We start from the raw sequence: 19,632 nt of genomic DNA on the forward strand, positions 1-19,632 counted from the left end.
TCGCCGGATCCTTCCATGCCAGTGCCGAAGCCGCCCGCTGTGGGAGTTCAATCCAAAGAAGCACCAGCCCTGGTGAGGCTCTTCGAGACTACGCACGAGGGCGCATGGAAATTGCTCTTCAAGGGCAATGAGAAACCCCCGGCCACGGATTCGGACCATGGTCACGATTGTACACACCCCGCCAGCAAGGTATGTTGTTTCGAATGAGTCCTCAACCTAATCGTTTCGAGGATGATGTCTGAGCCTTTGTTATTGCTCTTTCAGGACTGGATGGAGAGGGCAAAGCGGATCCAGTGTCCGGCTCCGCTGCCTGAGGAACCAGTCATCCCGCGTCTAGCGGAGATGCTGGTACCGGCGCCGTATAGGGCGCCGGAGAAGAAGGCCAAGAAGAAGGCAAAGGGGGCCAAGAGCGGCCTCCGTCGTAAGGGTACTTCGGACGTGGCGTCCGAGGACGACGAGACTCATTCTTCTGTCCCTGAGGACAATGACGGGGAAGAGGAGGAGGAAGAAAACAATCCTCCCCCCGAGGAGAGGAAGAAGAAGAGGGCGGCTCCGGCGCATCTGGAGGCGGAGGCGCCCAAAAAGGGGAAGGGCGTTCCCGTGGTCAACACCGCGTGGGACGTTGACAGCAGTCCGGAACGACGCCCCCGCACTAAGCCCCAGGCCGCGTCGTAAGCGACATGGCTTATTTATGCGCACATCCAGCCCTTTCTCTCCATTTATCTTGATGTGGTTAACCGTACCATTGCAGTCCGGCCCGCGACCTGATCCAGCGATCCTCGTCTGGAAGTTCGTTGGCTCCGTTGGAGATGGCGAGCCAGTCGCCACCGCCCGCTGTTGGAAATATGCCCTAGAGGCAATAATAAATTGGTTATTATTATATATTTCCTTGTTCATGATAATCGTTTATTATCCATGCTAGAATTGTATTGATAGGAAACTCAGATACATGTGTGGATACATAGACAACACCATGTCCCTAGTAAGCCTCTAGTTGACTAGCTCGTTGATCAATAGATGGTTACGGTTTCCTGACCATGGACATTGGATGTCGTTGATAACGGGATCACATCATTGGGAGAATGATGTGATGGACAAGACCCAATCCTAAGCCTAGCACAAGATCGTGTAGTTCGTTTGCTAAGAGCTTTTCTAATGTCAAGTATCATTTCCTTAGACCATGAGATTGTGCAACTCCCGGATACCGTAGGAATGCTTTGGGTGTACCAAACGTCACAACGTAACTGGGTGGCTATAAAGGTGCACTACAGGTATCTCCGAAAGTGTCTGTTGGGTTGGCACGAATCGAGACTGGGATTTGTCACTCCGTGTAAACGGAGAGGTATCTCTGGGCCCACTCGGTAGGACATCATCATAATGTGCACAATGTGACCAAGGAGTTGATCACGGGATGATGTGAGTTACGGAACGAGTAAAGAGACTTGCCGGTAACGAGATTGAACAAGGTATAGGGATACCGACGATCGAATCTCGGGTAAGTAACATATCGATAGACAAAGGGAATTGTATACGGGATTGATTGAATCCTCGACATCGTGGTTCATCCGATGAGATCATCGAGGAGCATGTGGGAGCCAACATGGGTATCCAGATCCCGCTGTTGGTTATTGACCGGAGAGTCGTCTCGGTCATGTCTGCCTGTCTCCCGAACCCGTAGGGTCTACACACTTAAGGTTCGGTGACGCTAGGGTTATAGAGATATTAGTATGCGGTAACCCGAAAGTTTTTCGGAGTCCCGGATGAGATCCCGGACGTCACGAGGAGTTCCGGAATGGTCCGGAGGTAAAGGTTTATATATGGGAAGTCTTATTTTGGTCGCCGGAAAAGTTTCGCACTTTATCGGTATTGTACCGGGAGTGCTGAAAGGGGTCCGGGGGTCCACCAGCCCCGGGGGGCCACATGGGCTGTAGGGGGTGCGCCTTGGCCTATATGGGCCAAGGTCACCAGCCCCAAGAGGCCCATGCGCCAAGAGATAAGAAAAAGGGAGAGTCCTAAAGGGGGAAGGCACCTCCGTGGTGCCTTGGGGAGGAAGGACTCCTCCCTGGCCGCACCCTTCCTTGGAGGAAGGGCCAAGGCTGCGCCCCCTCTCCCTTGGCCCTATATATAGTGGGGGAGAGGGAGGGCAGCAATACCTAAGCCCTGGCGCCTCCCTCTCCCTCCCGTGACACCTCTTCCTCCCCGCTTGCGCTTGGCGAAGCCCTGCCGGGATCCCGCTACTTCCACCACCACGCCGTCGTGCTGCTGGATCTCCATCAACCTCTCCTCCCCCCTTGCTGGATCAAGAAGGAGGAGACGTTGCTGCTCCGTACGTGTGTTGAACGCGGAGGTGCCGTCCGTTCGGCGCTAGGATGTCGGTGATTTGGATCACGACGAGTACGACTCCATCAACCCCGTTCTCTTGAACGCTTCCGCTCGCGATCTACAAGGGTATGTAGATGCACTCCTTCCCTCTCGTTGCTAGTAAACTCCATAGATTGATCTTGGTGATGCGTAGAAAATTTTGAATTTCTGCTACGTTACCCAACAGTGGCATCATGAGCTAGGTCTATGCGTAGTTTCTATGCCCGAGTAGAACACAAAGTAGTTGTGGGCGTCGATGTTGCCAATTCTTCTTGCCGCTACTAGTCTTATCTTGTTTCGGCGGCATTGTGGGATGAAGCGGCCCGGACCGACCTTACACGTACGCTTACGTGAGACAGGTTCCACCGACTGACATGCACTAGTTGCATAAGGTGGCTAGCGGGTGTCTGTCTCTCCCACTTTAGTCGGAACGGATTCGATGAAAAGGGTCCTTATGAAGGGTAAATAGAAATTGGCATATCACGTTGTGGTTTTACCTAGGTAAGAAACGTTCTTGCTAGAAACCTATACAAGCCACGTAAAAACTTGCAAACAACAATTAGAGGACGTCTAACTTGTTTTTGCAGCATGTGCTATGTGATGTGATATGGCCAGAAGATGTGATGAATGATATATGTGATGTATGAGATTGATCATATTCTTGTAATAGGAATCACGACTTGCATGTCGATGAGTATGACAACTGGCAGGAGCCATAGGAGTTGTCTTTATTTTTTGTATGACCTGCGTGTCATTGAATAACGCCATGTAAATTACTTTACTTTATTGCTAAGCGCGTTAGCCATAGAAGTAGAAGTAATCGTTGGCGTGACAACTTCATGAAGACACAATGATGGAGATCATGGTGTCATGCCGGTGACAAAGATGATCATGGTGCCCCGAAGATGGAGATCAAAGGAGCAAAATGATATTGGCCATATCATGTCACTATTTGATTGCATGTGATGTTTATCATGTTATGCATCTTATTTGCTTAGAACGACGGTAGCTTAAATAAGATGATCCCTCACTAAAATTTCAAGAGACGTGTTCCCCCTAACTGTGCACCGTTGCGAAGGTTCGTTGTTTCGAAGCACCACATGATGATCGGGTGTGATAGATTCTAACGTTCGAATACAACGGGTGTTGACGAGCCTAGCATGTACAGACATGGCCTCGGAACACATGCGAAACACTTAGGTTGACTTGACGAGCCTAGCATGTACAGACATGGCCTCGGAACACAAGAGACCGAAGGGTCGAACATGAGTCGTATAATAGATACGATCAACATGGAGATGTTCACCGATGATGACTAGTCCATCTCACGTGATGATCGGACACGACCTAGTTTGACTCGGATCATGTATCACTTAGATGACTAGAGGGATGTCTATCTGAGTGGGAGTTCATTAATCAGATGAACTCAATTATCATGAACATAGTCAAAAGGTCTTTGCAAATTATGTCATACGCTTTAGTTCTACTGTTTAAGATATGTTCCTAGAGAAAAAATTTAGTTGAAAGTTGGTAGTAGCAATTATGCGGACTGGGTCCGTAAACTGAGGATTGTCCTCATTGCTGCACAGAAGGCTTATGTCCTTAATGCACCGCTCGGTGTGCTGAACCTCAGCGTCGTCTGTAGATGTTGCGGAACATCTGACATACACGTTTTGATAACTACGTGATAGTTCAGTGCGTAATGCTAACGGTTTAGAATTGTGGCACCAAAGACGGTTTTGAAACGTCGCAGAACATATGTGATGTTCCGAAGACTGAAATTGGGATTTCAGACTAGTGCCCACGTCAAGAGGTATGAGACCTCTGACAAGTTTCTTAAGCCTGCAGACTAAGGGAGAAAAGCTCAATCGTTGAGCATGTGCTCAGATTGTCTGAGTGCCACAATCGCTTGAATCGAGTGGGAGTTAATCTTCCAGATGAGATAGTGATGGTTCTCCATAGTCACTGCCACCAAGCTAGTAGAGCTTCGTGATGAACTATAACATATCAGGGATAGTTATGATGATCCTTGAGCAACTCGCGATGCTTGACACCGCGAAGGTAGAAATCAAGAAGGAGCATCAATTGTTGATGGTTTGTAAAACCACTAGTTTCTAGAAGGGCAAGGGCAAGAAGGGATACTTCATGAAACAGCAAATCATTTGCTGCTCTAGTGAAGAATCCCAAAGTTGAACCCAAACCCGAGACTAAGTGCTTCTGTAATGAGGGGAACGGTCACTGAAGCAGTACTACCCTAGATATTTGGTAGATGAGAAGGCAGGCAAGGTCGACAGAAGTATATTGGATATACGTTATATGAATGTGTACTTTACTAGTACTCCTAGCAGCACTAGGGTATTAGATACCGGTTCGGTTGCTAAGTGTTAGTAACTCGAAATAAAAGCTGCGGAATAAACGGAGACTAGCTAAAGGTGAGATGACGATATGTGTTGGAAGTGTTTCCAAGGTTGATGTGATCAAGCATCGCATGCTCCCTCTACCATCGAGATTTGGTGTTTGCGTTGAGCATGATTGGATTATGTTTATCGCAATACGGTTATTCATTTAAGGAGAATAATGGTTACTCTGTTTATTTGAATAATACCTTCAATGGTCTTGCACCTAAAATGAATCTCGATCATAGTGATACACATGTTCATGCCAAAAGATATAAGATAGTAATGATAGTACCACATACTTGTGGCACTGCCACTTGAGTCATATTGGTATAAAACGCATGAAGAAGCTCCATGTAGATGGATCTTTGGACTCACTCGTTTTTGAAAAGATTGAGACATGCGAACCATGTCTATTGGCATATATGCATGAAGAAACTCCATGCAAATGGATCGTTTGTACTCACTTGATTTTGAATCACTTGAGACATGCAAATCATACCACATGGGCAAGATGACCGAAAGGCCTCGTTTTCAGTAAGATGGAACAAGAGAGCAACTTGTTGGAAGTAATACATTTTGATGTATGCAGTCCAATAAGTGCTGAGGCATGCAGTGGATATCATTATGTTCTTACTTCACAGATGATTTGAGTCGATGCTGAGAATATTTACTTGATGAAACACAAGTCTGAATTATTGAAAGGTTCAAGTAATTTCGGAGTGAAGTTGAAGATCGTCGTGACAAGAGGATAAAATGTCTATGATATGATCATAGAGATATCTGAGTTACGAGTTTGGCACACAATTAAGACATTGTGGAAAGTGTTTCACAATTAATACCGCCTGGAACACCATAGTGTGATGGTGTGTCCGAACATCATAACTGCACCCTATTGGATATGGTGCATACCATGATGTTTCTTATCGAATTACCACTATCGTTTATGGGTTAGGCATTAGAGACAACCGCATTCACTTTAAATAGGGCACCACGCAATTCCGTTGAGACGACACCGTTTAGAGAAACCTAAGTTGTCGTTTCTTAAAAGTTTGGGGCTGCGATGCTTATGTGAAAAAGTTTCAGGCTGATAAGCTCGAACCCAAAGCGGATAAATACATCTTCATAAGAATACCCAAAACAGTTGGGTATACCTCCTATTTCAGATCTGGAAGCAAAAGTAATTGCTTCTAGAAACAAGTCCTTTCTCGAGGAAAAGTTTCTCTCGAAAGAATTGAGTGGGAGGATGGTGGAGACTTGATAAGGTTATTGAACCGTCACTTCAACTAGGGTGTAGCAGGGCACAGGAAGTTGTTCCTGTGGCACCTACACCAATTGAAGTGGAAGCTTATGATAGTGATCATGAAACTTTGGATCAAGTCACTACCAAACCTTGTAGGACGACGAGGATGCGTGCTACTTCAGAGTGGTACGTGATCCTGTCTTGAAAGTCATGTTGTTAGACAACAATGAACCTACGAGCTATGGAGAAGCGATGGTGGGCCCATATTCCGACAAATGGTTAGAAGCCATGAAATCCGAGATAAATGGATCTTTGAGAGGAAGACGGACGTGGACGGTAATGTTACCGTCTATGAAGCTCGACTTGTGGCAAAGAGTATTTCCACAAGTTCAAGGAGTTGACTACGATGAGATTTTCTCATCCGTAGCGATGCTTAAGTCCGTCGGAATCATGTTAGCATTAGCTGCATTTGTGAAATCTGGCAGATGGATGTCAAAACAAGTTTCCTTACCAGTTTTCGTAAGGAAAGGTTGTATGTGATACAATCAGAAAGGTTTTGTCGATCCTAAGGATGCTAAAAGGTATAGTAGCTCCAGCGATCCTTCCATGGACTAGGGCAAGCATCTCGGAGTCAGAATATACGCTTTGATGGAGTGATCAAAGTTTTTGGGTTTATACAAAGTTTGTTAGAAACTTGTATTTACAATAAAGTGAGTGGGAGCTCTACAACATTTCTGATAAGTATATGTGAATGACATATTGTTGATCCGAAATGATGTAGAATTTCTGGAAAGCATAAAGGGTTGTTTGAAAGGAGTTTTTCAAAGGAAGACCTGGATAAAGCTGCTTACATATTGGGCATCAAGATCTATAGAGATAGATCAAGACGCCCGATGATACTTTCAAAGAACACACACCTTGACATGATTTTGAAAGAGTTCAAAATAGATCAGCAAAGAAGGAGTTCTTGGCTGTGTTACAAGGTGTGAGTATTGAGTAAGACTCAAGACCTGACCACAGCAGAAGAGAGAGAAAGGACGAAGGTCGTCCCCTATGCTTTAGACGTAGGCTCTACAGTATGCTATGCTGTGTACCGCACATGAAGTGTGCCTTGCCATGAGTTGGTCAAGGGGTACAATAGTGATCCGGGAATGGATCACATGACAGCGGTCGAACTTATCCTTAGTATCTAGTGGACTAAGGAATTTTCTCGATTATGGAGGTGAAACGGAGTTCGTCGTAAAGGGTTACGTCGATGCGAACTTTGACACTAATCCGGATGACTCTGAGTAGTAAACCGGATTCGTATAGTAGAGCAATTATTTGAAATGGCTCCAAGTAGCGCGTGGTAGCATCCACAAGATGACATAGATATGAGTAAAGCACACACGGATCTGAAAGGTTCAGACCCGTTGACTAATAACCTCTCTCACAAGCATAACATGATCAAACCAGAACTCATTGAGTGTTAATCACATAGTGATGTGAACTAGATTGTTGACTCTAGTGAACTCTTTGGATGCTGGTCACATGGTGATGTGACCTGTGAGTGTTAATCACCTGGCGATGTGAACTAGATTATTGACTCTAGTGCAAGTGGAAGACTGTTGGAAATATGCCCTAGAGGCGATAATAAATTGGTTATTATTATATATTTCCTTGTTCATGATAATCGTTTATTATCCATGCTAGAATTGTATTGATAGGAAACTCAGATACATGTGTGGATACATAGACAACACCATGTCCCTAGTAAGCCTCTAGTTGACTAGCTCGTTGATCAATAGATGGTTATGGTTTCCTGACCATGGACATTGGATGTCGTTGATAATGGGATCACATCATTGGGAGAATGATGTGATGGACAAGACCCAATCCTAAGCCTAGCACAAGATCGTGTAGTTCGTTTGCTAAGAGCTTTTCTAATGTCAAGTATCATTTCCTTAGACCATGAGATTGTGCAACTCCCGGATACCGTAGGAATGCTTTGGGTGTACCAAACGTCACAACGTAACTGGGTGGCTATAAAGGTGCACTACAGGTATCTCCGAAAGTGTCTGTTGGGTTGGCACGAATTGAGACTGGGATTTGTCACTCCGTGTAAACGGAGAGGTATCTCTGGGCCCACTCGGTAGGACATCATCATAATGTGCACAATGTGACCAAGGAGTTGATCACGGGATGATGTGAGTTACGGAACGAGTAAAGAGACTTGCGGTAACGAGATTGAACAAGGTATAGGGATACCGACGATCGAATCTCGGGCAAGTAACATATCGATAGACAAAGGGAATTGTATACGGGATTGATTGAATCCTCGACATCGTGGTTCATCCAATGAGATCATTGAGGAGCATGTGGGAGCCAACATGGGTATCCAGATCCCGCTGTTGGTTATTGACCGGAGAGTCGTCTCGGTCATGTCTGCCTGTCTCCCGAACCCGCAGGGTCTACACACTTAAGGTTCGGTGACGCTAGGGTTATAGAGATATTAGTATGCGGTAACCCGAAAGTTGTTCGGAGTCCCGGATGAGATCCCGGACGTCACGAGGAGTTCCGGAATGGTCCGGAGGTAAAGATTTATATATGGGAAGTCTTATTTTGGTCGCCGGAAAAGTTTCGCACTTTATCGGTATTGTACCGGGAGTGCCGAAAGGGGTCCGGGGGTCCACCAAGGGGGTCCACCAGCCCCGGGGGGCCACATGGGCTGTAGGGGGTGCGCCTTGGCCTATATGGGCCAAGGGCACCAGCCCCAAGAGGCCCATGCGCCAAGAGATAAGAAAAAGGGAGAGTCCTAAAGGGGGAAGGCACCTCCGAGGTGCCTTGGGGAGGAAGGACTCCTCCCTGGCCGCACCCTTCCTTGGAGGAAGCGCCAAGGCTGCGCCCCCCCTCTCCCTTGGCCCTATATATAGTGGGGGAGAGGGAGGGCAGCAATACCTAAGCCCTGGCGCCTCCCTCTCCCTCCCGTGACACCTCTTCCTCCCCGCTTGCGCTTGGCGAAGCCCTGTCGGGATCCCGCTACTTCCACCACCACGCCGTCGTGCTGCTGGATCTCCATCAACCTCTCCTCCCCCCTTGCTGGATCAAGAATGAGAAGACGTCGCTGCTCCGTACGTGTGTTGAACGCGGAGGTGCCGTCCGTTCGGCGCTAGGATGTCGGTGATTTGGATCACGACGAGTACGACTCCATCAACCCCGTTCTCTTGAACGCTTCCGCTCGCGATCTACAAGGGTATGTAGATGCACTCCTTCCCTCTCGTTGCTAGTAAACTCCATAGATTGATCTTGGTGATGCGTAGAAAATTTTGAATTTCTGCTACGTTACCCAACACCCGCTTATTCCCCCGAGGCCGGGGACGACAACGAAGTGCTATCCCGGAGGGCCGATCCGAAGCGGGGAGGAACCCAGGACGCTGTCCGGGAGGCGCCACGAGGCGAAGCCTCCACTGCCGGACATACGGAGGGGACGATCCCCATGGAGACTGGCGCAGAGGGCCGCATCCAGCTTGGCCCTCAGCCGAATACGATTCCGGAGGCCCATATGGCTCCGGAATCGGGCGGGCAGCCCCTTTTGAAGGAGGGGGGTGCACCGCTTTCGCCGGTGGTTCCTGCCCATCCAGGGGCGCCGGATAACATGATGGAGGCGCTACGAGGCGCCTCCGTTATGGAAGAGCATCGTGTCCTTATGGGCACGGTGATCGAGAAGGTTCAGTCTGCCAAGAGTGGACTGAATGAAGCCTGCAGCAACGTGATATGTGTGCATGAGCAGGCATCGCTGTTGGCCGCAACCTCACATGCTGCCGAAATTTCTGAACTGAAGCAGAGGCTGGAGCGGACCGAGAACGAGCTCGGCGAGGTTACAATGCGGCTTCAAGAGAAGCAAGGTGGGTATCGTCTTGCTGTGTGTTCGGAAAGAACAAGCGTTGCATACTGACCGTAATGTCGAAATGTGTGCAGGAGCCGCGACCGAGGTGGAGGCCCTAAAAAAGGCTCTGGCTGAAGCCGAGGGGAAGGCCGTCGAGCAGCAAGCCGCTCGAAAAAAGCTCGAGGCCCGAGTCAAGGAGGTCCAACAGGAGCTCCAAGACGCGGTGAAAAAATGTGAGATCTTGAAGAATGATGCGTCGGCTCAAAAGGCCGAACTCTCCAAGGCTCGTCAGAGCGCGGAGACCGCACGAAATGAGGCCCGGGCCGCCCTCCAGGAGATCCAGGAGGCTAGGAAGATCACGGCGGGTAAGGCTTTTAAGATGCAAAGCAAGTATGCGGAGAAGCAATACCTTTTACTAACCCGGGTTCGGAGTTCCCCAGGGGTTTTTGCGGATTTTCCATGTAGCGTATCAGACGCTGTAGAGTTCTACCAAGCCGAAGGAGGAGGTTCGACGGAGAAGTTATTCTGGACGCAGTATGCGACGCCCGAGCATCCCGTGTCCTTCACCGATCAGCTGAAGCAGTTGGTGGAGCTGCACAGGGTGGCCGAACTAGCCATGAAGGATTTAACAATCCGGCTATGGCCAGCCGAAGCTATGCCCGGCAGCTACTTCGGACTTGTGAGACGGCTAGTGGAAGCCTGTCCGCGGCTGGACGTTATCAAGCGCTCTGTATGTATTGAAGGTGCCCGTATGGCCTTCGCTCGCTGCAGGATGTGGTGGGCGTAGATGACCGCTGTTGAAGTCGCCAGCGGGCCGCCAGAGGGCAAGGAACATCGCACACCCGAAAAGTATTTCGCGGATGTCCTAGAAGGGTCTCGACTTGTGGCAGCTCAATGTTCGAAGGACATTATTCTCGAATGAATACATTCATGTTGTCCTTTGCCTTGTATTATAAAGACAAAGCTTGTTTTGTAATGTATCGTTATGCTTTAAATTGTTTCCCCCTGTGCGGCCGTGTTATATGCAATCTGAGGGTTGGCCAGTCGTCGGCTTCTGCCCTCACGTAATTAGTACGGAGGTGTTCGGGGTGGGATCTAAACAATCTTGATCCAATTATATGGTCCCTGAAGGAGTTGTTTAGCGCAACGAACAAGGCAATCAGGCTATACGGCTTAAACGCCCTCACTTAGCCATAGGAGTTTTATAATTAAGCAAGTGCGCAACCCTTGGTCCAAGCCAGGGTGCTGCCAGCATCTGATCAGGAAGTGTCGATCCTTCGCCTGACGCGGAAAAAAATCTCCAACGATTTTGTAACCCTCGAACAGCTGACCGGCTCTCGCCGTATCATGACAGTCAGTTTTCGGCTTTCTCTACTGAGGTGCTCATCCGGTCAAGGCCAGGGCACAATCGCAGTAATTCTCCCTTTACTACCCTAGCCGATAGAGCGGAACGTAGGGTAGCAAGCACAGGAGCCGGGCAACCCAACTATTGACCAAAGACATGATTCGGAGCCAATGCATATAATGCTAAATTTTGGGGTGCCGAACTTTTATACAAGAAGTGTTCGGACTTTGTTGTCGTGTTATGGGGCGATAAGCAGCCCCTGGCGAATATGAAACGTACAAAAGAGTATCGATGTAGCTGATAAGCAGATCGAAATAAAATGAAGTAAGAAGCGAAAACCACAGAAACTGGGCCGCAAATCATTTTTATTATAACTGAATGGATACGTCAAGGCGTATCTTATACAAATAGTGCGATAAGCACCCGGGCTATTTAACATGCCGGGATCAAGAAGAGGCAGCGTGCGGGTCCTGAGAAATAAGTAAAAAATACCATCAGAAGAACGTATGGAGGTTGCCCTACGCACCTATGCTGCATGCCCCCTTTGTATGCCGATCCTTCGAAGGGGCTGATGATCAGGCTCGCTGGAAAAGGAACCTGAAACGGAAAGGAAAAAGTGTGTCCGGGGTCGGTCTAGCCGAACTGTAGATCCCGGGTTAGCTTGTGCCTCCGCCGACGTCCATGGAATTTCGAGTGCGTAATTATGTACGCGTGGTACGAATGCCACTACCTCCTCGGGACTGGGACGGAGGCCAAATTGCTAGTCGAGCTCTTGACGAGCCTTGTTGTCCTGCTGCAGTGTAGTTCGGAACTTCTTGATGGTGTCCAGGGGCTCGGCAGCCGCACTATGGTGCTGCTTGAGAAGGCCGCTCTGTAGCTCTGCTGCTAGGGCGGCGGTGTGCTCCTCTGTTCGGAGGGAGCGTTCCGTGTTGCCATGGACTGTTATGACGCCGCGTGGGCCGGGCATCTTGAGCTTGAGATAAGCGTAGTGTGGCACTGCGTTGAATCTAGCAAATGCTGTTCGTCCGAGCAGTGCGTGGTAGCCGCTGCGGAATGGGGCGATGTCGAAGATTAACTCCTCACTTCGGAAATTGTCCGGAGAGCCGAAGACCACTTCCAGCGTGATTGAGCCCATACAGCGGGCCTCAACGCCAGGTATGACTCCTTTAAAGGTAGTCTTTGTTGGTTTGATTCGTGAGGGGTCAATGCCCATCTTCCGCACCGTGTCTTGATAGAGCAGGTTAAGGCTGCTACCACCGTCCATCAGGACTCGTGTTAGGTGAAACCCGTCAATAATTGGGTCCAGGACTAGTGCGGCTGAACCGCCGTGGCGGATGCTAGTTGGGTGGTCTCGTCGATCGAAGGTGATCGGGAATGACGACCATGGATTTAATTTTGGGGCGACTGGCTCTACCGCATAGACGTCCCTGAGTGCACGTTTACGCTCCCTTTTGGGGATGTGTGTGGCATATATCATGGTCACCGTTTTGACTTGAGGGGGAAATTTCTTCTGCCCTCCAGTGTTCGGCTGCCGGGGCTCTTCGTCCTTGTCCTCACTTTGTGATCCCTTTTCTTTGTTTTCGGCATTTAACTTGCCAGCCTGCTTGAAAACCCAACAATCCATGTTGGTATGATTGGCTTGTTTATCCGGGGTGCCGTGTATTTGGCACGGACAGTCGAGTATGCGGTCTAGGCTGGAAGGTCCTTCATTGTTTCTTTTGTAGGGCTTCTTCCGTTGGTCGGACTTGGAGCCTCTGAATCCGGCGTTGGCTGTGGTGTCATCGGTGTTGTTATCATTGCTTCGGCGTTTGTGCCTATTGCGCCGGAGCTTGCCAGTGCTATTCTTGGCCTCAAAGGGGCCTGTCTCGCTGGCTGTGTTGTTACTACGGGCCAGCCAACTGTCCTCTCCCGCGCAAAAGCGGGTCATGAGTGCCGTGAGGGCTGCCATAGACTTCGGCTTTTCTTGGCCGAGGCGGCGTGCTAGCCATTCATCACGGATGCTGTGTTTGAAGGCTGCTAGGGCCTCGGCATCCGGACAGTCAACGATCTGGTTCTTTTTGGTTAGGAATCTAGTCCAGAAGTTTCTGGCTGATTCTCCAGGTTGTTGAACTATGTGTCTTAAGTCATCGGCGTCTGGTGGCCGGACATAGGTTCCTTGGAAGTTGTCGAGGAAAGCCTCTTCCAAGTCCTCCCAGCTGCCGATGGAATTTTCAGGCAGACTGTTAAGCCAGTGCCGAGCTGGCCCTTTGAGCTTTAGTGGGAGGTATTTAATGGCGTGGAGATCATCTCCTCGAGCCATGTGGATATGGAGGATAAAGTCCTCGATCCATACTGCTGGATCCGTTGTGTCGTCGTATGATTCCATATTGACGGGCTTGAACCCCTCGGGGAATTCGTGATCCGGTACTTCATCCGTGAAGCGGAGAGGGTGTGCGGCGCCTCTATATCGGGCCGCGTCGTGGTGTAGTTCTGATGGAGTCCGTCTGCGATGTTCGGCCCGGGCGTGGTTAGATTTATCACGTCCGAATAAGTGGCCTTCCTCGTGCCTCGAGGCATGCCCTCGCGATCTGTAGATCGATCTTGTGTGTCCCATTCTATCGTCCAGGATTTGCCGGAGGTCGTATGTGTGACCCCGAACTCTTCCGTCTCTATTTTTGCGAGGCGGTGGGGAAGGCTGCTGTTCGGCCTGAGTTGCCGCTTTGTCCCGGCCGCGGGGTGGCCGGTCGGCCGCCCTGTCTCTACCACGCGGTGGTCGCTCCTCATTATGCGAGGGAGATATGTGTTCCGGTGCCTCCTCATCAAATTGAGGTAGCAGTCTGCGTTTCGGGTAGCTCTTGGCTGGGCGCTTGAGGCCGTATTCTTCCGCTGTCAGGACGTCAGTCCATCTGTCGATGATCAGGTCTTGTTCAGCTTGAAGCTGCTGCTGCTTCTTTTTCAGGCTCCTTGCAGTGGCTATGAGTTGAAGCTTAAAGCATTCCTGCTCCAGAGGGTCCTCGGGCACGATGAAATCTTCGTTGCCAAGGCTTGTCTCCTCTTCGGAGGGCGGATGGTAACTATCGTCCTCCAAGTTATCTTCTATGACCTGTTCATCAGGGTTGTCTTGCATGTTGTCATGTTCCTCCTGTTCGGATGCAGCGCTGACAGGGTCCTGATTGTTTTCGGCGTCGCCCGGAGTACTATTTTCTCCGGTGCCAGTGTTGCCATCCTTTGAGCGACGAGGCTTAGAACGGCGTTTGGGACGCCGGCGCTTGGACTGCGTCTCAGAGGGTTTGTTCTTATCCGGCTCTTCTTTGTCGTCGCCAGATCCTTTAGGTGTATCAACCATGTACACATCGTACGAAGAGGTGGCAGTCCAACGTCGAGTGAATGGCGGGTCTTGGCCTTGCTCCCTGTCGGCATCGTCGTCCATGCCGTCGATGTCTTCGGAGCCATAGTCGAGCACGTCGGTTAAGTCATCGACGGTGGCTATGGAGTGGGTGGCGGGTGGGAAGCAAAATTCCTCATCGTCCGCCTCTAGCTCGAACCGAACATAGTTCGGCTGTGAGTCTTCCTCCAAGGACAAGTTCTTCAAAGAATTTAGTACGTCACCCAAAGGCGAATGCTGGAAGATGTCTGCGGCGCTAAATTTGAAAATCGATAACTGATTCAGCTCGGTGTCCGCAGATGCATCTGGTCCGGAACGTATGGCCGGATACGAGTCCGGAGTTCCATTGTCGCAAGCATTGCAGGGTGTCGAGTCCGTGTGCGGCTCCAACGCCGCGGATTTTATGGCCTCGGAGGGGATGATCTGCTTAGGTACTGAGGCCGTTGCAGCAACAGGATCCATCTCCTGGGTGTGCTCCGATGACAGATTTAAGTCATGTTCATCAGAGAGAAGGGGAGCGATCGCCGCGGTCTCAAATCCATCGAAGATCAAGTCTCCACGGATATTCGCAATGTAGTTAGAGCTTCCCAGTCTGACCTGATGGCCAGGGGCGTAGCTATCGACCTGCTCCAGACGGCCAAGAGAGTTGGCCCGCAGTACGAAGCCGCCGAACACTAAGATTTGTCCGGGGAGGAAGGTATCTCCCTGGACGGCGTCATTACTGACGATCTAAGGGGCCATCGAATCCTTTCGTCGACGGCACAGTGGAACTCTCAATGAAAGCACCAATGTCGGTGTCAAAACCGGCGGATCTCGGGTAGGGGGTCCTGAACTGTGCGTTTAGGATTGATGGTAACAGGAGACGGGGGACACGATGTTTACCCAGGTTCGTGCCCTCTCTATGGAGGTAATACCCTACTTCCTGCTTGATTGATTTTGATGAATATGAGTGTTACAAGAGTTGATCTACCACGAGATCGTAATGGCTAAACCCTAGAAGTCTAGCCTATGAGTATATGGTAATGAATCTGTCCTATCCGGACTATGCCCTCCGGTTTATATAGACACCGAAGGGATCTAGGGTTACATGGAGTCGGTTACATAGGAAGGAATCTTCATAATTGGTCGCCAGGCTTGCTCTCCACGCCAAGGAGAGTCCAATCCGGACACGGGTATAGTCTTCGGTCTTCGTGTCTTCACAACCCATCAGTCCGGTCCAATGAGTAACAGGACGGACGCCTGAGGACCCCTTAGTCCAGGACTCCCTCAACCGTTTCCTTCCTCTAATGGGTATGCACATATTTTAGTTGCTGTTGATTATGTTACTAAGTGGGTAGAAGCTATTCCAACTAGTAGTGCTGATCATAACACCTCTATTAAGATGCTTAAAGAAGTTATTTTTCCGAGGTTTGGAGTCCCTAGATATTTAATGACTGATGGTGGTTCACATTTTATTCATGGTGCCTTTCGAAAAATGCTTGCTAAGTATGATGTTAATCATAGAAATGCATCTCCATACCACCCGCAGTCTAGTGGTCAAGTAGAATTGAGTAATACATAGATTAAATTAATTCTGCAAAAGACTGTTAATCGGTCTAGAAAAAATTGGTCCAAGAAACTTGATGATGCATTATGGGCCTATATAACTGCATGTAAAAATCCTATGAGTATGTCTCCGTATAAAATGGTTTATGGAAAAGCATGTCACTTACCTCTCGAACTAGAACATAAGCATATTGGGCCATTAAAAAGCTCATTTATGATTTCAAACTTGTCGGTGAGAAGAGACTATTTGACATTAGCTCACTTGATGAGTGGAGAACCAGGCCTATGAGTGCCAAACTGTTTAAAGAAAAAGTTAAAAGATGGCATGACAAAAGGATACAAAAGCGTGAGTTTAATGTAGGTGATTATGTTTTGCTATACAACTCTCGTTCAAGATTTTTTGCAGGAAAGCTCCTCTCTAAATGGGAAGGTCCTTACGTTATCGAGGAGGTCTATCGTTCCGGTGCCATAAAAATCAACAACTTCGAAGGCACAAATCCGAAGGTGGTGAATGGTCAAAGAATCAAACATTATATCTCAGGTAATCCCATAAATGTTGAAACTAATGTCATTGAAACCGTAACCCCGGAGGAATACATAAGGGACACTTTCCAGAACGTTTCAGACGCCGAAAAGGAATAGGTATGTGGTACGGTAAGTAAACCGACTCCAAAACAGTTCTAATAGCAGTTTTTCTCCGTTTTGGAATATTTAAGAAAATAGGAAAATAAGAAGTAGTCCGGGAAGGACACGAGGCATCCACGAGGGTGGAGGGCGCGCCCTACCCCCTGGGCGCGCCCCCCTGCCTCGTGGGCACCTCGTGTGCTCTCCGGACTCTGTTTTCTTGCACGATACTTCTTTTGGTCGGTAAAAATTCATTATATAAACTCCCGAAGGTTTTGACCCTCGTATCACGCAAATATCTCCTGCTTTTGTTTTGAGTTGTTTTCTGCCAGAGTTGTCAAGGCCAGGCATCATGTCGTCCCCCTCCTCCAACAATGAGGGCGACGATGCTTGGCTAATGAAGATAGAGCTGAAGAGAGAAGAACCCGGGGAGATCAACAAGAATGATAGGATCAAGAAGGCCATGGAGGATCAAGCTCCGGCAGCAGAAGAAGAAGACATCCTTCAACCTCATTACAATCGTCTTACCCCTACTGAAATTGAAGCTTTCAAGATGATTGAAATAGTTCGGGTGCAGAATAAGTATCTAACTCGTGAAAATATTCTGTTGCAAGAGCATATCACCACACTCAAGGGCATTATTCGTAAGTTGGAGCACCTCCTACGCTCGATGTTGGACGACAAGCCTACGTCATCAACAATCCCTTCATCATCACCTCCGAGGAAGGAGACATAAACACATGGGTATGGGCACTCCCCTTGGCAATTGCCAAGCTTGGGGAGGTGCCCCGGCATCGTATCACCATCACACTTCTATCTTTACCGTTTTTCTTAGTTCGATCCTTTTTGGTAATATCTTGATCTAGTAGAATAAAGTTTTAGTACGATTTAGTTTTGAGTTTTGCTTTATGATCTTTCTATGTAATCGAGTCCGTGAGCTATCTATCTATATCTATCTATATCTATATCTATCTATCTATCTATACTTCTATACTTATACTAATTCTGGACTTCCAAGAAATTCCCACGTTAATCAAAGAAAATCAATAAATATAAGTTGTCGATCACGCGGGACCGTATTATAATGGCTTAGATTAAAGAAAGAGCATTATCAATTCAACCAGAAAAAACTGTGATGTACACGTGAAAGAAAAAGAGTTCTCTCCCTTAAAAATAGAGGCCTCTTATGTATACGTGAAAGAAAATGAGTCCTTCGCCAACAAGACGTAACAACTTTAAAGACTACTATTCTCTATACGGGAGAGAAAGAGTCCTTGGCCAACAAAACATAACAACTTTAGAGATTTCACTCGATCAGATCTGCCCGTCCTATCCCACCACACAAGTTCTATCTCTTCATGAAAGCCAAGACCCCATCGCTTCAATCCAGATTAAGAGCTCCGTTTTCTCTCAGTTGGTACGTGTGATCTGCAATTCAGCCATCATTGTTCTTCTATCCTCTTATGTATAGTGCGTCACATAGGGTTGTCCCAATGGGCGAACTTTGTTGCCGATCATCAGGCCGTTCTTTTGCCAAGCCATACGGACATCAGGAACAACCAATGAGGGATAGAATGTGTACCTTAGACTGAAGGAAAATATGCCTTTTCCGTGGATCTGTGGTCATAAATCGTTTAGATAGAACTGGGACGTGATGTGTCCCTGGCATTGGAGTTCAAATCATTGCTTTTATTTTTGTGGCTTTTATAGCACTGGAGCCTCCCTGAAAAGAGGAAAAGGTGTGGCATGTTGAGATGATGGCTTCATCCATTTAAATTTAATAGTTCTGTTGTGGATTTTGTTTGAACATGGAACTAAGTGGTGTTCATGTTTTCGATTGCAGGTATTAACCAGGTACAAATTTCATGCAGTTTTGTGAGGGTTCGTCGTCCAGCTAATTGTGCCAAGAACGATCGTCTCAAGTACTATAGTTGCTGAGTTTGCTCGATTAACACATCAATCTGGTGGTCTTTGTCTCTTTGACAACTTGTGCAGCATAAGGCATATTATCAAGCATTTTTGTTATATCAATTGTTATCCAGTACTTTCAATCTGTTGTCCAGTTTTTTGGTCTCTTTGTTGTCTTCTCCATAAGGAAATCTCGCACGTCCTTTTGATATAAATTATTAAATTTATTCAGATTCACTCTTGCCAGTATATATGCATGGTTTTTGGGATAAAAAATCAACCAGTTATCTATGTTTGGGCGTTCACTGGACTAACTAGCATCGATCAGTCAACGCCTGCAGCAGCATCTTGCGTACACAAGTCAAGACTAAATGCCAATGTCCCGCTGTAGGTACATAAAGACACATAGTTAGTAGTTTTATGTTAGGCAATTCCAGCCATATGGAGATGCGTTAGCCTTCATCACAGCTGTGCTGAGGTTGTTCAAGCCATAGTTGCCATGTTTTCGGTACGGTGGGAACGAGGAACGGGAACCAGGGACGAGAGTCGGTGGCTGAAAAAAAATAGGGTACAACGAGGGTATACATCTCTCAAACGATTTTTTTACAGCGGGGACGCGATCCAATCCAGTTGGGTACGATGAACCCGGTACGGTACCATGGGTCAAGGAACGCAGTTCCTGAAGAACGACGACTCCCTGACGGTCAGCATTCCTTGCTGTTAATGGATCCCTTGCAATTAATGGACTGGAGGAAGAACGAGGAGTCCTTGCGAAAAGAAACTATGGCGTGAGTAAATTATGCCTCGCGTTTTGATTGTTGGATCCTCAAACCTGAATCGAGGAGTAGGCTGCGGGGACGCCGAATCTTCATCGAATCATACCGAATCCGACCTCGTTCCCGAATCCGATTCCGGGTCGATGAATCGGGATCGAGGGACGGTCTACCGTTCCCGTTTCTAGCTACTATGGTTCAAGCCGTC

General features: G+C 48.2%; 1 long non-coding RNA gene across 1 annotated transcript; it reads left to right on the forward strand.

Annotated features, from left to right (window-relative positions):
* The first annotated feature begins 17,977 nt into the window (after positions 1-17,977).
* On the forward strand, positions 17,978-18,796 carry LOC123171238 (uncharacterized). Its single transcript, XR_006485279.1, has 2 exons — positions 17,978-18,160; positions 18,587-18,796. It is a non-coding gene; the product is annotated as an uncharacterized lncRNA (long non-coding RNA).
* Positions 18,797-19,632: the final 836 nt, after the last annotated feature.

This window comes from Triticum aestivum, chromosome 7D (assembly GCF_018294505.1).
Source record: "Triticum aestivum cultivar Chinese Spring chromosome 7D, IWGSC CS RefSeq v2.1, whole genome shotgun sequence".
NCBI lineage: Eukaryota > Viridiplantae > Streptophyta > Magnoliopsida > Poales > Poaceae > Triticum > Triticum aestivum.